At 33.1% G+C, this 21,194-nt stretch overlaps 1 protein-coding gene across 2 annotated transcripts in view; it reads left to right on the plus strand.

The window, feature by feature from the left end:
* Positions 1–21,194, plus strand: part of LOC119634853 — a 61,596-nt gene that overhangs the window by 6,012 nt on the left and 34,390 nt on the right. The gene's annotated exons all lie outside the window — the stretch shown is intronic.

Consider the following 21,194-nt stretch of genomic DNA (forward strand, 5'->3'; position numbering starts at 1 on the left):
CCGAACCTGCAACGATGCACTCATGATTCACGGCTTGTTCTACAGTTTGAAATTAAACTCTAGTTAACTATTGTATACGTCAATGGGCATAAACTTGGATTAATGCCTCATTCGTTTTCGTCAAATTACGATGTTTTATAATATTGGGTGAGCTTGGCCCAGTTTTCCCATTTTTGCACAGATACTGTAGCTCCCATATATTATAGAGTGAAAATTGTCGGGAAGATATCTTTTGCAGCCAAAAATCCAAAAATCAAAATTTATTTTGCTTATGACAAAGAGTGGGTCTCAGGTTCCATTATATTTTGGGCGTCTGCTTTTGCCGATTTGATCAATTTGTAATATCAAGATGCGTGCAAAGAGCTTTTAATCCTTTTCACAAATTTGAAGACGTTAGCTTAATTTTTGCGGTCAACAGACATTTCATTGAACAAGACAGACCGGCAGACGAATATGCGCAAAATCGATTCACAATTTGCTGCTGATCAAGGATATATATATACTTTATATTGGGAATCACTAAAGCCAGCTTCGGAGCGTTGCAAGCGTTTTGACAAAATTAATATACCCCTTTTCGTCTATCGCCTTTTGCGAGAAATTGGGGCAGAAAGTCGAAACTTGGCGATGAGTATAAAAATGTTTGGTTTGAATTTTATAGCTAAGCATATGTAAATATCTGTATACGTATGTCGCACGTATGCGGCACTTTGTCACGTTGTGTATGTGCCGTTAATTTAAAAATCTTACATATTCACCTGTGAACACACGCATTGACTTGTAACCTTGATGTGTCTCCTTTTCAACATAAAATTGAAAAAAAAAAAACGAACAAATCGTTTAGATTAAAAGCATTTCTTCACATATATTTTGTAAAGCGTCCCCAACATATATTCCATCGTACTGAAGCACTGTTATATATAGTAATTATACTCCTTTCTTTCTTCTTCAAATTTAATAAACATTCTCTTGTCACGCAAATTTTCTTAAACCCTTTCCTTACTATTGCTCCCCTTCAAGTTACTTACGTTGTATGCGTTGAAATAAGTAGGGGAGACATTTTGTAAGAGTTTTTGTTGAATTTAAATGTAAACCTCATATCGTGCCATACGTAAAACGAAATAGACGAAGCAAAAAAAAAGTATATTCAGCCGTGTCCGACTCGTTTCCATCCATCCATCATCATTACACTAGAAAAGCCAAAAATGTGAAAGAACTACAAATTTCATGCCCTATAATATGAAGTGGGAGTGGCTTATCTTTTCTTTTTTCAAAATTGAAGTTTTTGTCGCATAACCGTGCCTTTGGAAAAATTTACATCACTTTCATCAAGTTCTTTTACATATTTGTAGGCGATATCTTCATTTCCGCTAACGGGCGAATGTGCGTCACAAGTACTAGACAGTTGCGCAGGCAGACAGATAGACAGACGAACACACGGACACGTTTTTAAGTCGATTCCAAATTTGAAATTGGCCAAGAATTTATATACATTATGGCTTTTTTAAACCCTGTTCCTGGGCTTTATAAAGTCGTTGAATTTCGCCAGAGAAATAAATTTTAAGACTAAACTCTTAGAAGCACTAGCATCTAAGGCTATCGAGTTTTTATGAAAAACTCTACCGCACTTGAGATTCGAATCCACGACCATTGAATTGTTAGTCGAGATTTCTCGCCTTTGGCCACTCAGGTTCAAATTTTCGTCTTTACCAAGGAGGTTATGCGTTTAGAGCATGTTAAACACTTTCCTTTCATTTACAAATGATTAAAATTGTTTAGATATCCCAAGGTCACCAAGAAGTACGTAATTGAACGTCTTGTGGAAAAATTTAAATCATCATCACAAGATGCAGAATTAAATATCTCTCCTTGAGTCGTAATTTTGTGAAAAATTGAAAAAATTGCACATCTTCGATGAATGATATAAAACGGAACAGCAGTGTGTCGCGCAGATGGAGAAATAATCGATTTGCTTGCAAGTAATTATTTATTCTTGACACTGACCAGAAATGCATATCCTTTTTGTGATCTGTGACGGTTCATTCTAGGTGTTGTAAACGTTCAGACAAAATGATTATACCGCTATACCTCAGTGGTGATTATAAAACTGAAGTTCAGCAACGATCACATTTAACGAAAAAGTGAATCATTCCGCACGAGGGGCTCCCTTATTGGCTAGACAGTCAGTCCTTTTGTTGCCCTCACAACCCGAATGGCCAAGTAGCGACAGTAGGTGCACTATCTAGCTCATTCCAATGTTTGAAGGCCCTCCAACAGAAGTCTGAATATTATCATTCGGCCGTTTACGGAGTTTAAGAGGACTTAGCTGTTGGAGTACATGCAGATGCGCTCTCACCAGCACTGTCCTCTTAAACATTCAGATGAACATGCAGTGATTGCGTAGCGTCCTGCTTGGAATATAGAGGGACTATGTTACATTGGTAGGGCCGTCTGGGTTTGGGGCTGGGGCTGAAAACCTCAGCTCCAGTTTTACAATTTGCCAATTTTGAACCGTCGATGTACTATTTTCTTGACTCCACTCTGAATTCAAAAGCTTTCTCTCTGTCTCAGCCCGATCAAGGCGGTATGGTCACTCCGAATCGGTGAGACGAAGTGCATTCAGGCAAGCCTCTTTACAGCGATAGGAAGAGGTGTGCTGCCTAGTAGTACCTTTAGGGCATTCAAGCGGCAGGATGTCATCGACCCGGTAATACCAATGCACACTAGACGTTGGATTTTATTTAATGTCGTTGTCGCCATTTTGTGCTTCCCTTTAGACCAGCAGGACAAAGCTGCGTAAATGTAACGGCTTATGGAAACATATCGTTCTTTGCATATTTAATTATTGTATTTAATGTTGAATACAATTTCACAGTTCTTTTTCCTCTTTTGTTTTGAAATACACTACGACACTGATACAATGCGACGAACACATTTTAAAGCATGAATATTTCTCAATCAGTGAATTTTTACATCAATGTATAAAACTATTTCACTTTAATGGCTACTTTCTTTGTTACGTTTAATCGAATTCCTTGCAATTGCATTTGCCAACGATCTGCCAGTGGACTTTGAAAAGACAATGGTTTCCAAAGAAATTTCTTTTCGGTGAACAGTATTTACAAGTCTATGTAAATAATGGCTATGCAAGTCCAATTATATTAACCTTCGGCGATAGAGAAAAATATCAATTTAATTTACATACAAAAGCATCTGCGTTTTTCTTTTGTATTCCCTTCGGTATGACATTGGATGTCGTAAAAAATATATGAAAATTAAATTTCATTGATAATATGATTTTACGAAAAATCGTTTTCGACTTTGTCGCATTGCTTTCGTCTCTTTTCATCTCTTGCAATAGTCAGCTCGTTCTATAAGAAAGGACGAGCATGCGACAACAAAAGTTCTGCTATAATGTGTGCTCAGCAACATTAAAGGACATCATGTCCACCAAACAGAATATCTCATCAAGGATGCCTGGTGCAGTGTCCGAAAGAATGTATGACGTAGCTCAAGAAGATTACCAAGTACACTCTTATCACAAACGGTGTATGGTATAAATGTAGAAAAATATGTATATATATATATATATATATATAAAATTAAAAGAGATTTAAAACACCAAAGAGTATTTTAATCGCGGAAGATTATAAATACAAAGAAGAGCTTGATATAAACTACAGTTATCGCATTTAACAATAATACGTGATATAAAAGGTCTCCGCAGTTTTTTGGTCTTCTTATCAGCTCCTTTTTGTAGCCTGTTCTTTACAAATACTTCCAAACTGCCGGATGGTTGGTAGCTCCGTTATTTCCTGTTAGGTTGCGTGCCGGTCTTGTTACATCATTTGCAAAATTTCATTGAGTTTTTCAGTAACTGGCCGACCAAAGCAAGATGCATCTTGGACATCAAAATTTACGGAAAGGAATCCAGTCCGCTCCAGGGTCCTTTTTTCACTCACAGTATTCTCACCATACATTTCATAATTTTCTCGGCATGTTTTTGCATGTTTTAACTTTTTTATGATGAGACAGTACCACATAGCATATTTCTTCAGATATTTCACCTCTTTTTCAAGTCAATATAACTTTTTAGACGAGCGAAAAAGTAGAAAACTATCTTCACAAAATATGTCAGCTAAAATGTCACCTTTTTAAGCACATATTCGTTTGAGACAATCAAGTGAATGTTGACCGATATCAAGCATCAACAGCAGCAAAAAAATCGCGGAGACTTTTTATATGATCCATTAGTTCAATTGAACTTTAATATTGAAAAAAAGAGAATATAAGATTACATTAAAGAAAGAGTATTTGCGACGAAATTATTTTCTTACTTATAAGAATTATTATAAAAGTTAGTTTACGTAGCATCCGCGAAATAAAACAATTCTGAATAAGTTCAAGAAGATGACAAGTATAAAAGATGGTTTAGAACTAGACTTTTAAGTGTCACTTGTATGACCTCAAAACGTTCTAACTTCAGATTAGTTTAATTTTTACGTATAGATCTTAAGAAATTTTATAATCGCATATAATACTCGCTTAAGTGCATTTCAACCAAATTTATTCGCCTTCTATCTGCTTTACATTATTCTTTAAAATAATGTTTGTTTATATTTCAGTTAGTGTTTTATATGCTTATTTTTTTATATGCTTTTGCGTTAAAATGATAAAAAAAAAAAAAAAAGTAGAAATTTACATAATCAGTGCTTAAGCTCATCCGTTTGAGTTGAGTGACGTTGTTGATGAAGCCGCCATAAGTTAGAATGCAAACAATGCGTCAAATTACTTCTAGTTACACATTATCTACTAGACTTCGCTTATTTGTCAGTTTAATCCGTTTGATTGACAGCATGTGCTAATGTGACCTAAAGAGTGTCGTAGAAAACAACACACACACACACACACACACACATGCAATCTATGAAAGACATATTAGTGCTTTAATAAAACTACAAAGTTTTTTAACAAAAGTTTTCACAGTTTTTGAGTAACTTCCGTTAAAGACTTTAAAAGCCAACCTTTTTGGTGGCATGTATACATTTCACATTAGGTGTTGCAATTAGGCTAACATTATAAATTATTAATAATTGCTATTGTTCAGTATTTTGGAATGCATCTGTATAAATGGTTCTGCTTGGCTTAAAAATCAAGATAAGCATGAGGGAAATGAACGAATCAGTAGATTAATGTCACGACATAGATAAATGTTATGCATACTACTTGGATGCAAAGCTTAATTAGCTTGACTGGGTAGTATACTGTGATAGCACAGGGTGTGCTGTGACGTCCTTTGTTCATAGGGCGTGTATGGCATTGTAGGCGGATACGTGGAAGAAGGCTCATATAGTTTTTTTTTTTTTTTCTGTGGCCATAAGCCCATGATCGATGGACAATGATTGCATTTGGCTTTCCATTAAGGTGGATAGACAATTTATGATAACTATTGGCTGACGTAGGGTCAAGTAAAATATTTTTCAGAGAAGCTTTTATGCTAACTGCATGGATGCAGGAAAACGTTCCGCTTTCATGAATTAAAACCTAAATACCTCTTCGCGGTACGTTATGCATCTAGGATGGACCTGCTTTTGGCTTGGGGTATTTCTTCAAAATTTTGATTATGGATACGCCTCTAAAATTAATATTTTGATGAGAAAGTTTTAATGAAAAATATTTTACTGCGCAATAATACTTGGTTTCCGAAATTTTTTTTTTCCCAAATTCGGTATTTTTGTAAGGTTAGCGAGTGCTTTAGCAGACCTGTGCTTGTAATATATTAACTTTATTAAAAGTTAATGATAATTACGCTCGCAAGTGGTAAACGTTAATTAACGGAAACACTCTTAAAGCAGCTTAAAGCAATAGCAAACGGAAAAAGTACTTCGAAGACAAGAAGCTTAAAAATTTGTTAATTTCAACTTATGTAGTGGCACTAAAAAGCTTTGCTACGCGTACGCGGATGTGCTTACTTTAGGGTATGCAAGAGAAATGTTTTTAATTTTTTCTATTTCCATCACCGATGGATGAGAGGATACTTGAATTTGTTTTTGGACGGTGTGTTTGTTTTTTATTTCTGGAAGAGATTTTATGCGACTCATCTTGTTTTGTGCATGAGAAAAGAATAGGTGAACTTTGGACTATGACGATTCCTATCGTATTATGTTCATATAAACTTTTTGAATTTTATTTCCATGTCTAACTTAATAATTAATATTGTTTAGAAACTATCTTCCCACCATATCGCAACGTGTTAGCGTATTCGATAAAGAGGAATATTTCGACACGTCCCCTCGTTACCGGATAACATAAATTTTTTTCAATATTTTCTGAAAACTTATGTGCTATAGGTATGTTTTCTGTTTCTCAACGTTTACGGTTTTGCTAATTTCTCTGCAGTCCCTGCCGACACCGATCTACAAAAGAGATTTACTTTCGTTACCTTCACTTAGTTGAAATGCCAAGAGAAAGCTAAGTGGACCCCCCTCCGCCTTAACATATGTATATTCTTGATCAGCAACACATTCTAATTTAAACCTGTCTATGCCTACGCCTGTCCGTCCGTCTATCCATCTATATATTTTTCTGTCTACCGTTTTGTCCATATGTGTGTGGTAAAGATCGACTTCACCGACTTTGTCAGGAAGAATGAAAGCTCTTCGCACACAGCTTGCTATTACAAATGAGCTCAATCCGCAAAAACATATCCTACAAAAGATATCACCATGACAATTTGCACGTATAATGCACGGGAGCGACAGTACCTGTACAAAAATGGGAAAAGTAGACCAAGCTCATCCAATATTATTTTAAAGAAAGTGAAAATGGTGAATTTAAGACCTGTCTGTCGAGTTAGCTCTCCATCTGCCCAACTACGGTAAACATTCTGCCATTTTTATTCTAAAGATAGAAAAAATCAGCCGCGCCCATTCAATATTATAGACTATGAAAACTTAATTCAATTAGTTTAGTCCTATAAGTCCTAAGGATGATGGGTATAAATAATTCGGTCCTCGAGCGAATATAATTTTCTTAATTGTTGTTACAATACGCCTTTCTCGGCAAACTCATACTTTCCCTGTTGGGAACGTGTAAAAGCCATATCAAATGTGCACATACATCATGTACACATACATAGCAGTTACTGTGAAATGTTATTCAAAATATATCTCTAAATATAAATTGAAATATTTATTACACGAGAATGAGGCAATAGTTTTTTTTATGTAAAGTGCGAAGGCATTTTGCTTTCATAAATAAACTTCAAATATTTAGTGAAAAAAAAAAAAAATGTTGTTGCAATTAAAACAAAATAAACATGCAGCAAAACTAATTACATCAAAATATTTACATAAAAATATGAAAATAAATCAAACATTGTATGAATTCCGTACGTATCTTGAGTATCCGAGCATTGCTTAAACAGAGATTTGTTTATTACTATGCGCGTACTTTCATTCGTATAAATGTTGTTAGCAAATATTAGGATTCCGAATAAATATTTTCCAGGCTATAAAATAATAAAAAAATTTATTAAGATTCGATCGTTTTTTCTGGCTAAAAAACATCCACTCTTACGTGAGATGCAAAGGGAAAATTATGATTTACTTTAAAATCTCTTCTACCATTTGTCACTTGCGATTGATGTGAGCGGTCACTCCAAATATTCGTTACAGGAAAAACGAAATTTTCAATGAAAAATTTATATAACAAGAAAATAAATTCTTATCGTAATTGTTGCAGAACTATTCGAAGACGAGTTGCTTTGATTCGTTGATTCATTTCTGCTCGAATTACAACAACATTCAGCCGAATTAAACAGAACTACTAAGATTAAAAGTTTAAGTTACGGCTTTATGGAGAAGATCATCGATTAAAAACAAAGTACATTTTAAAGTAAACTGTCGAACACCTTTTTTGCAATACTTTCTAGCTTAAAGTCAACATAAATCTAAGAATTTTAACTGTGTGACATTATAGCCAAGTATATCAATCGGAAGCAGGCAATGAAGTTAAAGAACAAAGTCTTCAGAATACAAATACAACTCCACAAAGAGGCCGCTTACAAAGTATGATATACTACACTGAGCATCGAAGACCCGCGCGACTACCAAAATCTGGATCATCAGCAAAGGCAGCTCTGAACCTTTATTGCCATTAAATAAATTGTTTTTTTTAAATCTGCCCTTTCTTAATTTAGAATCTCTTTAGAGTCATCGTTTTCAAAATAAGAAAATAATCGCAAAGAGTCGGCTCATCTCAGGCAATAATATCAATTGTTACTGGAATAAGTTGTTAGTGTGCGAATGCCTCAAAGTTTAGCTTATTTAAATGCAATGAAAATTTTTTTGTTTTCTTTAAAGCTTGTATTTGAATGATTTTTTTCATGTTGTTATATAAATACCGTTTTTTTTTTTTTTTTTTTTTTCATTTCAATGCTCACTGACTGTAATTGATAAACGGACACCGCATTCTATATCCAATATATATAAATAAATTTTTTCATTTATTAAAACAATAAATTCATAAATTATTTAAAAAAACAAAAAAAAAAAAAAAAGAGAAAACAATTACACGCTTCATAGAACTAATGCTAAGTTTTATTTTTAATATAAACGATAAAAACGTCATCGATATAACACCAACTTTGTCATTCGTCCTGTCACGCCAACTATTCAATACTCTACACCACGTTAGAGTTATTCATATATCGACATTTTAAAATAAGGCATTATATGGGAAGTGGTTGAAAAAATGGTCCGATCTGAACCATTTTCAATAGCGTTTGTCCTTGAACTAAAATACATTAGTATACCAAATTTTATCAAAGCACTTCAAAAATTAGGCCGTCAGGTTGAACTTACAAAAAAAAAAACGAGACTGCCAGACGGACAGAAAAACTTAGATCGATTCAGATTAACTATCTGATTCTGATCGGTACAAGAACTCAAATCCTTCTGGGCATTGCATATATTCGCATAATCTTAATATAACAATAACTCGTATACGGTATAAACATAGATCAGTTAGAAGTAGTGGAGTTACTTGATCCAAGGGCACGATGCAATTAGTCTCTATTGGCGTTTGTATTGATCGGCGATTGCATTAGTTATTTGAATATATTTTCTACTTCTTCTTCTTACTTCTTCGCATTTCAGCCATCGATCATCATTAGGCTTTGGTTATTTATAGTTGTTACGCAATTGAATGCAGTTCAATTTAACATTTATGCTAATCTCTATATTTAAAGACCTCTGATCATTCATTCATTCATCATGTTTAGTTGCAATTTAATTAATTTATGCGCAAATGAAATAAAAAATATATCCACTTACTGAGAAATATATTCGGTAAGGAAATGTCATAGTCAAACACTCCATAAGTCCTTTCATTTTGCAATTAGACTGAGCCAAATCTAATCTTCGAAAGCATTTTGCATTTGCCTTTCAGGCGATCAAAAATGTACTTATGCACCGTTTGTTAATTTTTTTCAGTTCAGATACTCTTGCTTATCGTGAGAAAGGCAAGACTGTACTTCTCCCTTGTCATCTTTGGTGAGAGGCATCGTACTAAAAACACCAAATCCATTGTTTGAGGGAAGATCCGTTATTTTAATATCTTACTTTTAATCGGTTTCCGCCTCCTTTGGACGCGAAGTACATTGTGTTAAAGCATACCCGCACAGTGTTTATTTAAATATTTACAAAGTATTTACAAAGTATTGATAAACTATAATTAATTGAACAAAGAGTTTAATAATAATGAAGGGTAAAAAGTAAATAAATAAATTATAAGTAATTTTGATATTCAATGAAAGAAAACGAATAAAAAGTGAATAAATAAATTATAGGTAATTTTGATATTTAATACTAAAAACTTTTATCATGAACAACTTCATATTCATATATAACATTATAGGTATTTTTTTAATGTTGAAGTTATGCCTAAAAAACAATAAAAACAGGTAGAAGAGTAGAAAAGAAGAGAAGAAGAAATACTTGAAAAAAGGTAGGCAGAGTAAGTCACAGGTTTAGTTGCGATCGAGTTTACTTTGTTCGACGGTGTAGTGAGTAATGCTCAGATGCAAAGGTGCAAGACTTTCCAAAAAAAATCATACAAAATGGTAAAACTGGAGCTGTGTGTGGGTCGAGTTTCCAAAAAGCCCTACCAATTAAGGACATGGTCCCTCCATATTTCAAGCCAATATCTACGTAATCACTGCATGTGCATCTGAACGCTTAAGAAGGCAGTGTAGGAGAAAGTGGGCAGCCAAGCTGCCCGAAAGTCCCTTACGAGCCGAATAATAGCATCCAGGCTTGTGTGTTGGAGCGCCTTCAAGCACTAAGTAGATAATACATAGACAAGTAAATCGCTTTAGATATTTACGTTAACTCGTAATTTTATACTTAAGAGTAGGTGTAGTTTAAGAGATCTCGTATATGTTTTCCTATTAGCATAGCAAACAAATGGATCGATAGAGACCGTTAATATAAAATTGATGATGCATTTCTATAAAGTAAGAATAGGTCGCGGTACGTCAAATGTAATTTCTATCCTGCCCTTTTTTTTTAATTCTCTAGTAAAGAAATGTAAAAAACAAAAAAAAAAACAAAAATTCTTATCACGCAGACTTGAAACCTTTCGACTTAATTTCAGGAATATTCATGTGAAAAAAAAAAATAGACGTGCATAGAAAACACTGACAATTGCAGCCAACTAGTAGCCACTTCGAAAAATACATAAGCACCATGCTTTCACATCCGTTTCCTTGCAGATATGAAAATGCCTGCCGAGCTTTTTGTATGTTAAGGGGTTTGAATTTTCTTAACCGCCCTCCCTCCCCCCTTCAACACCCAAAAGCTGTGCGTTTAATGTTGCCTTTAAGGAAATAAATTGTTTGAGTTTCGTCTACTTAGTATAATATATTATTAGAGACCCTGCAAGCGGGTAACATTTAAAGTAACACACAAACGCACATATATATATATATACATATAAGCATTTTAGGCGTATGTAAATGCAGATGCAGCAACACTATCATCACCTACATTGCAACCGGTCTAGCGTACGTAACGTAAGATGGGTAAAAATGGAAGCAACTACAGCAATAAGTTGAGTGTTATACGTAGTTAAATTTAAATGTTGCACCAAATCTATAACGGACGGCTGCTAGGGTAAACTTTAGTTATGCGCCGTGTCGGACTAAAAAAACAAACAAGCGCGAAAATTTATTACAATTTAGATCAACAAAAAAGGAAGGAAAAAGTGTTTTTTTTTTTTTTTCTCTCTCTACCCTTTTTTCTGTATGCGTGCAGGAAAAAGGCAGAAGAATATGGAGTACTTTAGTTGTGGTCAGCAGTACACAATACACTGGCGAACATAAGTACAAAAATGATTTTGCCCTATCTAAGGTAAACATAAATCTCTAAAAAAAAATTTTTTTTTTTTTTTTTTTGCAAAATGTAGAACAATAAAATTTTATTTTTCTTTCATAAATTGCAAATTATTTAACATAACACATTTAACATTTGATATCTATAATTAGCCTTTAACTTCTTAGCAGATGTTTGTTTTAAAAGAAATTTTTTTTGATTTTCAAAACTAACAAAGTTTTCCGTCATGGAATTGTCTTTAATATCTTGGCAGAGTAACGATATGCTCAGCGTAAATAAGTGCAGTAAGAGATTATGTTATAATTAAGGCTAAGGAGTCTCTCAGTGCTGTACTTTGCTGTGCATCTCGGATGCGAGTCTTTCTGGTGGCACTGGGAGGAAAAATTAGTTTGGTCGATCATTTTATGGTCAAAAAGCATCTATTTCAGATCAGTCATAGCATTGTCCATTGCTTGCTACTATTTTTTCCACCACGCAAGCGTGTTTCTAATTCCATTGTTTTTGAGGCTACCCGCAAAGCAATCCACATTTTGGTATCGATCGATAACAAGAGGGATGATGGGATACAATGGCTTTTGGCATTTCATGTCCCATTTTCTGTTCCGATTACATCAATTACTGTTCGTAGTACTGCTTGGCGCTAGTCATTCAATTGGAACAAACTACAATATAACACGATCTGCCGATCTCCCCGCAATGGAGCTGCCATAGATATTCAACTTTAACGTCGATTTTAATAATAGCCTGCTTAACTGAGCTCTGTATATCGTAACGTATCTAAGTTACACCGCCTGCGTGGATTTAGCGCCCCTATCCTTTGAATCATTAGAAATTACAGTTTAATTCAGTATCCTATAGTACTGTCCGCAAGATCTCTGAGACGAAACTGTGTTTTAAGCTAAGAAAGAAAGTAAAGTTTGCCGGTGATCTTAGATCTTCTAGAAGATAGTCGACTACGATTTCTCAGTTAACAGTATTATGATTGTATTAACTCCATGTTGATGTCTGAAGCAGTGCAGATAATGGCCCTTAGATTGATAGGCCATATAACAATTTAACGGATGTATGTCATAACGTTTAGGAAAAGAGGAAGAGGTAATGATTCTTGCGTTAGGCTAATTTAACTTTCTGATTTATTGTAAATACATATATATATACAAACCAAAATCGCATCGACTTGCTCATTAAAGCTGCATACACTTATAGATATGTTAATAATTACATTCAATAAATTATTTATTGAAAATTAATTTTCATTTCAATTTCACTCATTTAGCAATACATGCTTCTCTTCTGCCTTTCAAATACATTAAATTAAATACAGTTGAACTTGTCTATCATGCTTGGTGCGTAAATTAATGCAAAATTACGCAAATAATGAATTTATCAAGTGCTCCTTTATTTATCTACGAACAGAGATGCATATACATACATATATATATATATACATATATATATACGTATGTATATATTCGCACAAATATACAGCTATGAATGTCGACAATGTGTATATTGTTTTATAACTTTCAACAAATAATGTTCCATGAACGCAACTAATATTCTATTTGCATAGTTCTACATTTAATTATAAGCATAGACATGCAAATGTTTCTATTTACATATAATTATATACTATGATGGCTACATACATAAAACAATCACCTTTGAAACATAATTATCTCAGTTTCACTCTTAAACCAAGACAGAAAGCAAAAATTAACACAAAACATATATATACCAGTATATCAAAAAAGGACACACATATATATATATATATATATATGTATTTTTTTCATATGGTTAACAATATTTGATAATTAGGGGATAATGCTAACTTACGAACATAAATTTATGAGTCAATCATTAATGGTTTTTAGGAAAGAGTAACTAACCATTGTATTGGAATAAAGTTTTCATATGTATTTTCTATATGTATGTTTCTCAAAATACCTAAAATAATGTTTAAATGAAGTTTTAAAAACCAAAGGGTAACAATGCAGTTCTCGCCAATATCACCTTAAGCGTATGTATTAGCTGACTTCAAACCACAATGACAGTCAACCACGTAGTACATTTTAATTGATTAAAATTTAAAAACCAATCTCTCAATTTAAGTAAAAAACAAGTAAAAAATTATCGTGGGTCAGGACCCACCAACACCACCTTACAGTTGTTCGTATGACTTTTCAAAATAAGGTATTTTATAGACTTACATATGCTGAAAATCCTCCTTCCGCGATAGTATCCCGAAAATATATCTACAAGGTCCAAAATCGGTAATCGGATGGTTTTCTTTGCCAAATTACCGTTATGAAGCAATTTCTACCACGAACTATTAGAAATTACACCTTTTTACTATATATAAAAATTCAGTTTTCTTAGGAACGACGATATGAGAAGAGTTTCAAAAAATTTTGATACTAATTTAGAATGCCGATGTACTATTCCTTAGCGAGTTTTGTCGAAAAATTTCGAAAATTACAATAATTTTACTTTCATAATAGGGCGCTATATAGGGCGCTATATAGCCAGAAAAGTGAACCGATCCGATCCATTTTCAACAGCGGTCGTCCTTACGTCAAATCCTGTCAGTGTACTAACTTTCATCAAAATATCTCAATAATTGAGACTTGTAGGTTGATCACAACAAGACATGGATAAGTAACAAGAGGACAGACAAGCTTAAATCGATTCAGAATTAATTTAAGAACCATTTTCGATCGATATAATAAATCGAAGCCTACCTTAAGCCCTTGTTAGTGTTACAAACGTTCGAACCAACTTAATATACCCTGCACTAAAAGTGGTGTAGGGTATAAAAGAATCTACCAAAGTCGGGTGTAAATAAAATTGATTAAAGTGAACCAATCAAATAAATCTTACGTACTTCACTACGGAATGATATTATGAAACTAAAGTTGAGATCGAACAGTTGCAAATTAATGTACGATAATAGTAGGATCAGATCTAACTAGTAAGAAAGTTATATTCAACTGGCGTCGAATCTTGTATACCCACCACCATTTATTTTGTTATATCAGCATCAAGTTTATCCCATCGCAGGGTGATAAGGCATTACAATTTATAACCGACTTGAGTTTTTGCATTCTACGTATATATATATATATATATATGGAAATTCCCATACTTCTGCCAAATTTCAGATCGATTTTCTAACTTTTGCGATCAGTAAAATGTAAACAGCATACGTTTACACAGACATGAAGATGGACAGACATAGCTAGATCGATCCAGAATTTTACACTAATCAAGAATATAAATACTTTGAAGATTTTTTTTTTTTTTTTGGGTCATGCAGGCATTATGGCAAAATAATTATACCCCCATTCTTCGGCGGGGTGGAGAAGATTTCTTTTCATTACTTTACGTATTCATTAACATTTTTGCGAGATTTCTTAAAGGAGGGAGTGATGTAAATGATGAATTTATTGATTAAAGACAGGACATTCATAGGATTGATGATCATTGCTCGATAGACGAACTTTAAGCCATTTATGCACTATGTGCTTATTCCTGGCTACATTAATCACGCCTTAAAGCCACACTTTCATTACCACTAAATATAAAAAATTGCCCGTATTTTACAGAAAGTTTATACAGATGGCTCAAGTTTTCTGGTTTTAGTGCAAGCAATTAAAAAAAGTCCGCATTGTTTACGAAATGACTCAATGAAATTAAAATTGCAAATAATATACGATAGTTTTTGCAATTATTTCTTTTAACGAAAATTGTTTTCTCAAACAAAAACACACGAACACTTTTTCAAATATCAACATGTGTAACCACATGTACATCTACATATAAATATATATATATAAATTTCCATAAATTATAAACTGCAAGTTGTAGATATTATATGCGCAAAGCAGTTTGACTAAAGCATTCTATTTTTGCAATGTTTCGGTTTTTTCACAGAAGTTTTAATTTTTTACCCTAGAAATAATATATTATGATAGTATTTTAATATATAATGTATTTATAATAAAAATCACAAAAAAAACTTATGCCACAAAAAAAAAAAAAAACACTTAATAATAATTTAATTTTGTTTTTATACTCGACACCATTTGTGGTATTGTTAAGGTATATTAAGTTCATATGCCGATGTACATAATAGCCAGCAAGACTTGAGATGGATCCTCCTTTTATTATACCAAATGATTCAATGAATCAATTTTCGTATCGCTCTAAGCTTGTCTGTCCGTCGGTCCGCCTTGTTTAGTTGTGTTCTATCTGCAAGCGGAGATATTTTTGAGATATTTTAACAAAATTGGACATACGGAAGCTATTGAAAATGATTCGGATCAAATCGCTTTTTCGATCACTTGCGATCTTACGCTTTATTCTAAGAAGGCGTAATAAGAATAATTGTTATAAGCGAATTTAGCATAGGGTATGTAATAATGGACGATATCCTACTATAGGGTTTTTTTCTATTTTTTTTTTCTTTTGAAAAAAGATGAAAGATTAAAAAGAAATATCATAAATACACCGGAACATTTTACAAAGGAATCAAGCATATAATTATTATTAATATAATTCATAATTACACAATAACTAAATAATTTTCCTTTCTCTATAAGAATAGATGTTAGATTAAATTTTTAAAATATTTAAGCTGATTAATCGCTAAGAGAATGTCCTTCGTACGTACAACACGATACATGTACATAGTATATTTATAAAATTATAATTCATATAATACATGCAATACGCATACAATGTTAATTCATAAATATACTGTGCAATGTAATTTTTGGGATATGCGCATGTGTACAGTTGTGTCGTTGAAGCTATTACGGTTTGGAAAAGTTGTTTCACGTGCCGCTTTGTATGCTTTCCTTGAAATAAGTTCGCGTACGTTTTGGGATTCATTTACACATGCGTCTATACGTCAATTTACTTGATCCCAGCATTAATAGTGGGAAAATTCTGATATTATACGTTTTTCTGGCTCTCTATTATTACGATTTCCATCTCTGTGCATTGAAGACGTGATTTCACATAAGATTTGATATTATTTAAGAAATAATCTTATCTATGCTTTATTCAATTCGAATTTCTTTTAAACAAAATTTATCTACGTTTTACCAGCAAGTTAGTCGTATCTAAGGCGATTTCATCTTAGATTTGTTCTCATGCATCCGTCATGATAAAGGATATTATTCTAAATAGACTTATCTTAGATGTATTCCAATTTTGAAATTGTCCAAAATTCTATACACTCGGATTTATCGAGTTTTTAAAGCTTGTTTCTGCTACAAAGATATTGAAAAAAAAAAAAAAAAAAATTAAATTTTTGGTAGGCGTGGTCAATTTTTTCCCTTTTTGGTATAAATGCTAAAGCATTGCCCATAGAATACACGTTCAAATTTTCCTACATTTATCTACTTTAGTTTATGAGTAATGAGCAAAAAATCAAATTTTTATTCGTTCTTAGTTTACGTGAATTTGGACCATATTCAGTGCCAACATGCGTGCAAGATCTTGCAACGTTACTACCAAATTTGACGTCGATAGCTTCATTTTTGCCTCCAAGAAAATGTTTCCAACATGCATTGTACAGACGGACGGACAGACATGCCAATCTGTGTGTAAGAACTTCCAATGTTTCTAACACATATTACATTTGAACGTTTCATAATAATTTTTGCGGTTCTGTAAATTTCCACAACAAGTGCGCAAAGGATTTTACTATATGCAGAACATGTTGTTCGTATTGTAAATATACATAATTGGAAGAACTCGACGAAAGATTGAAAGCTTAAAAAAAAAACTCCTCCGGATTATGAGAATATATTATCTATATTAAAAAAAAAAATGGCATTAATCCTTCTTTTCTAGTAACGGCAACCGAACACACATTCATTAAATATTAAAAGTGTTGTGATATCTTTCCTCTTATGCCAAAAAAAAAAAATGGTTCCGATATGTTCATAATCTTAAATCAGAAATTTTCAAGTTGTAAGTTTGGCATTCATTAAAAGTTTTCTATTGATGCTGCTTCGTTTTCTTCTTCTTAAATTGAATTGGTGTCAAGTGATTGTTATGGATTGTTGTGCGCATGACTCAATGATATTTGTTTTCGAAGAGTTTGAGCTTTAAATTATTTTAAATTTCACAACAAGTTTATTCACTTAAGCCGCTGGCTTGAAAAATTCCGAACTTTTAAACTATTTAGATATGCATTAGTATTTAGGTTTAGGAAACCGTTACCAATCAAAGTCGAAAGTTACGCAATTGTTAAAGGTATTCCAAGAGAAATTAATATTTTGAGTCTAGAAAGAGAAATTGATTTTCAATTTTCTCATTGCTTTATTGCAATTGTTGCGAAATAAATTTGAATTCTACTCGGACCACAATGTGAGTTTTGAATCATATTGGACTTACATTTTGTTCGAATTTTCACTATATTATTAATAGTATTGTAATTAGTTTGGTCAGAGAAATGAATTCAAAGATTAAGAAGACTTAAAACACTATCATCTGAAGCTGCCGCGAGCTCTACCACGCTTGAGGTTTGAACCGAACGATCAATGGCCACGATTTTACTCGTTATATCACCCCCTCACGAAGGTAAGGGTGGTGCTTCATTGCCAAAAGTGAAAATAGGCTAACTAATAGATCCTTGTTTTCATAATTCCCGTCGAAAATCGCAATAAAATAATCGCAATGAGTTAATTGCATTTTTTCATTGAAACAAAATTTCGAAATCACTGTAACGAACATAAATTGCTTTTAAAGTAAGAAATGTTCAAGGGAGCCTTCCAATGAAAACTTCAGATGGCACCTGATAATAATTCCTGTCATCAGGTGAATGCTGCATCACATGAAACAATCGAAAGAAGACTAACTAAATCCTCATGCATATAGCGAAAGCGAAACATAGGGTTTTATAATGGGCGAACAATAGATTCTACTTAGCTGCATTGGAAGTAACTTACGGATAGACTAGAGTAAGTTCTGTTAGGGGCGGATTGATTATTTACGGACAGCATTTATTCATTTTTATATACTCCTGTTCGCCTGCTTTGTATCAAGACAATAATATGGCAACAAATCTTGTCGTATCTCCTAAGAAAGAGCAGAACGCAACAAATGACCAATGAACGGATGAAATTTACAGTTGTATGGATGATATTGAATCCTTATTAGAATAAGGATCGTAATCTTTTATTCGAATTTGCCTCTCATGGATATCGACTATTAGATGATAAGAAGAAAAAGCAATATTAACACATCACGCCAACCTGAGCAACACTTAGGTAACCATTAGTCTGATGCAGTAAAGTAAATTAAGTAATATTACGGTTTCTCTTTGCCACCTTATTTGCCTCTAATATTTCTGTATACTTCCGTCGACATCCAAAGAGCAAACAAATTTGCGACAAAAACGTAATTGTTGTTGCAAACAAATTTAACCAATACATATGCAAATATTTTTTTCAATAAATCAATGTTTTTCCGTTCAATTGGCCGCAAAATATGAGCTATAGTCAAACAATAGTTTATGTCATTTAACGAGGACATAATAAAAAAACAAAAAAATTAAAAAAAAAAAAAAACAGAGGGAAAGGCAAACCCAGACAATGTCGAAACATGCCATAAACGCGAACCAACAAAACGATTTGTATAAAAAATTTGCATGCTCTGTAAAACTTGCATTAACAAGAATCGATATAACGAATAATGCACAGAAAAGGTATATAAGCCGGTTTTCAATTGTATCGACTAAAAAAACAAAAAAAAAAACAAAAAAAAAAAGCGACAATATTGCAAGTAAATAAATGATTTATTCGAGTTACAAAAAAAATCCATTAAATTAAAGTATGTAACTCAATTGACCTTAATAGCTATGATATAAATGTTATGCTGCTGTATTATTATTATTTTATTAAACAAAAGTTCCATTAAGTTATAATGATTTAATGGAAAACGTATTTAGAGAATCAAGAAAGTTTGAAACGAAAGTTAAACTTTACAAGAATTAACGTATAATGCGATTATATTCCTCTGATGAGATAGATGGTCATCGTAATAATGAGAATCGCGATCGGAGTGTCAACAAATTCAAAACTTAACATCAGATGACTGCTCAGTCTTAGAGAAATATTATTGATATATGAAACTTACTTGTAGAGTCAAGTAGGGCTAAGATAAATACATCGGTCAAAATATGGTTCGATATAAGTGAGAGATAAATGCCAAAATTCCTTTACCTTTAATTCTTATCTCTTATATAAGTAAGTAAGGAAGATTCCCAGTAGATTTACTATTCCATTTCTAATCTCTCTCGAAATATGACCAATGGTCCCTGGTTAATTTTGTGATCATGTATGGGTACAATATTAAATTAAATTATCCCTATTCGCCTGATATCTCTCGCGAGAAATTTCATTGGCGCAAGAATTGCCACTAAAATGTGAAACTTTACATATATACTGCTAGATGGCGGACTTAATCTAAACTTGAAGATTGCGAGCAACGATTCATTTTGAAAATTTGTACAAATATTTCCTAAAGCTATCCAAAGCTTCACACGAAAAATAGTCAGTTGATATGCCAACGACATTGTAATAAATAATATATTGAATTTTTTTTTATAAATTAATTTAATGCGTTTCATTTAGCTATTTGTTTATACATAAAACTTAGACGCAGTAAAATAAAGCCGAGCAAAGTAGAATCTTAAAAATAAATCATTTTTTTTCTTTTGTCTGCCCGTTCACTTATATTTTTATATATATTTTCTATATGTGTTGGCGCGATGGTGTTCGGTAAGAATTAAAAAGGCAGGGAGAGAGGTATGCGAGAGAGAGAGAGAGAGAGAGAGAGGGAGTAAGAGAGAGAGAGAGAGAGAGAGATAAAGGGAAGGAGGGCGGGAGTGTAACAGTAATATTTCTGTACACCTTCGACTTGAAAGTGGAAATATTAGAAAAGAGGGGAAAGACCAGTACTTGTACATTACTCTAAACGCGGACGATGCACTTATAGAATGATGAGTCACGGCGTGCCATATGTGGGCGGCACCAAAACTAGTCGGTGAAAACGCTGAGCGTGCCTTGTAGTACTTGCAATGGGGGATGATGGACGGACAAATTGCATTTATCTCCTTCGAAAAGGTGTCCTGCATGTACATGACCTGTACAAAAGCGTTCATCCCATACACTCTCGTCGGCCACTAGCATCTAAACTCTTCATTATACGCGGACCAGGCACGATTTGGAGACTTGCATCGCTAAGCATTAAGACTTCATTTTTATAAATTATAAAAATTTGAAAAAAAACGAGCAGAACCCGTACATTGAAAAAAAGGAACAAAATGTCTTATACACATTTAGCATAAAGGCACCCTTGCAGCCGATACAGATCCGAGCTAGAAGTGAACCACTAAACAAATACAAACATGAAAAAGCTTAACAATCAACTTATGAATTATGCGAAGCTATAAAGATTAAAGGTTAGGTATACGCGACTAAGGGGAATTGATAGCATCTAAGGAAATCGGCGAAGAGATTAAAGTTTAAATATTATATAGATGTTACCAGAGGACGTTGAACGGATTGAAAGTCATTTCACTTCCATGACATATAATTATCGAATTGCATGAATAAACATCATTCAGTCAAAAGGAAGGAATATACTCATTTTGATACTCAATGAATCTCTTTTCCGATTAATATTGTGATTCTCAAAGGTTTTCAAACTTTTCGATATCCTTTAAAGTTTAAAAAAAAACATTTAATTAAAACTTAACACAACGCATATCAGACAAGTAAAAAA

The sequence above is a fragment of the Glossina fuscipes genome, unplaced genomic scaffold (assembly GCF_014805625.2).
Source record: "Glossina fuscipes isolate IAEA_lab_2018 unplaced genomic scaffold, Yale_Gfus_2 3, whole genome shotgun sequence".
NCBI classification, from domain to species: domain Eukaryota; kingdom Metazoa; phylum Arthropoda; class Insecta; order Diptera; family Glossinidae; genus Glossina; species Glossina fuscipes.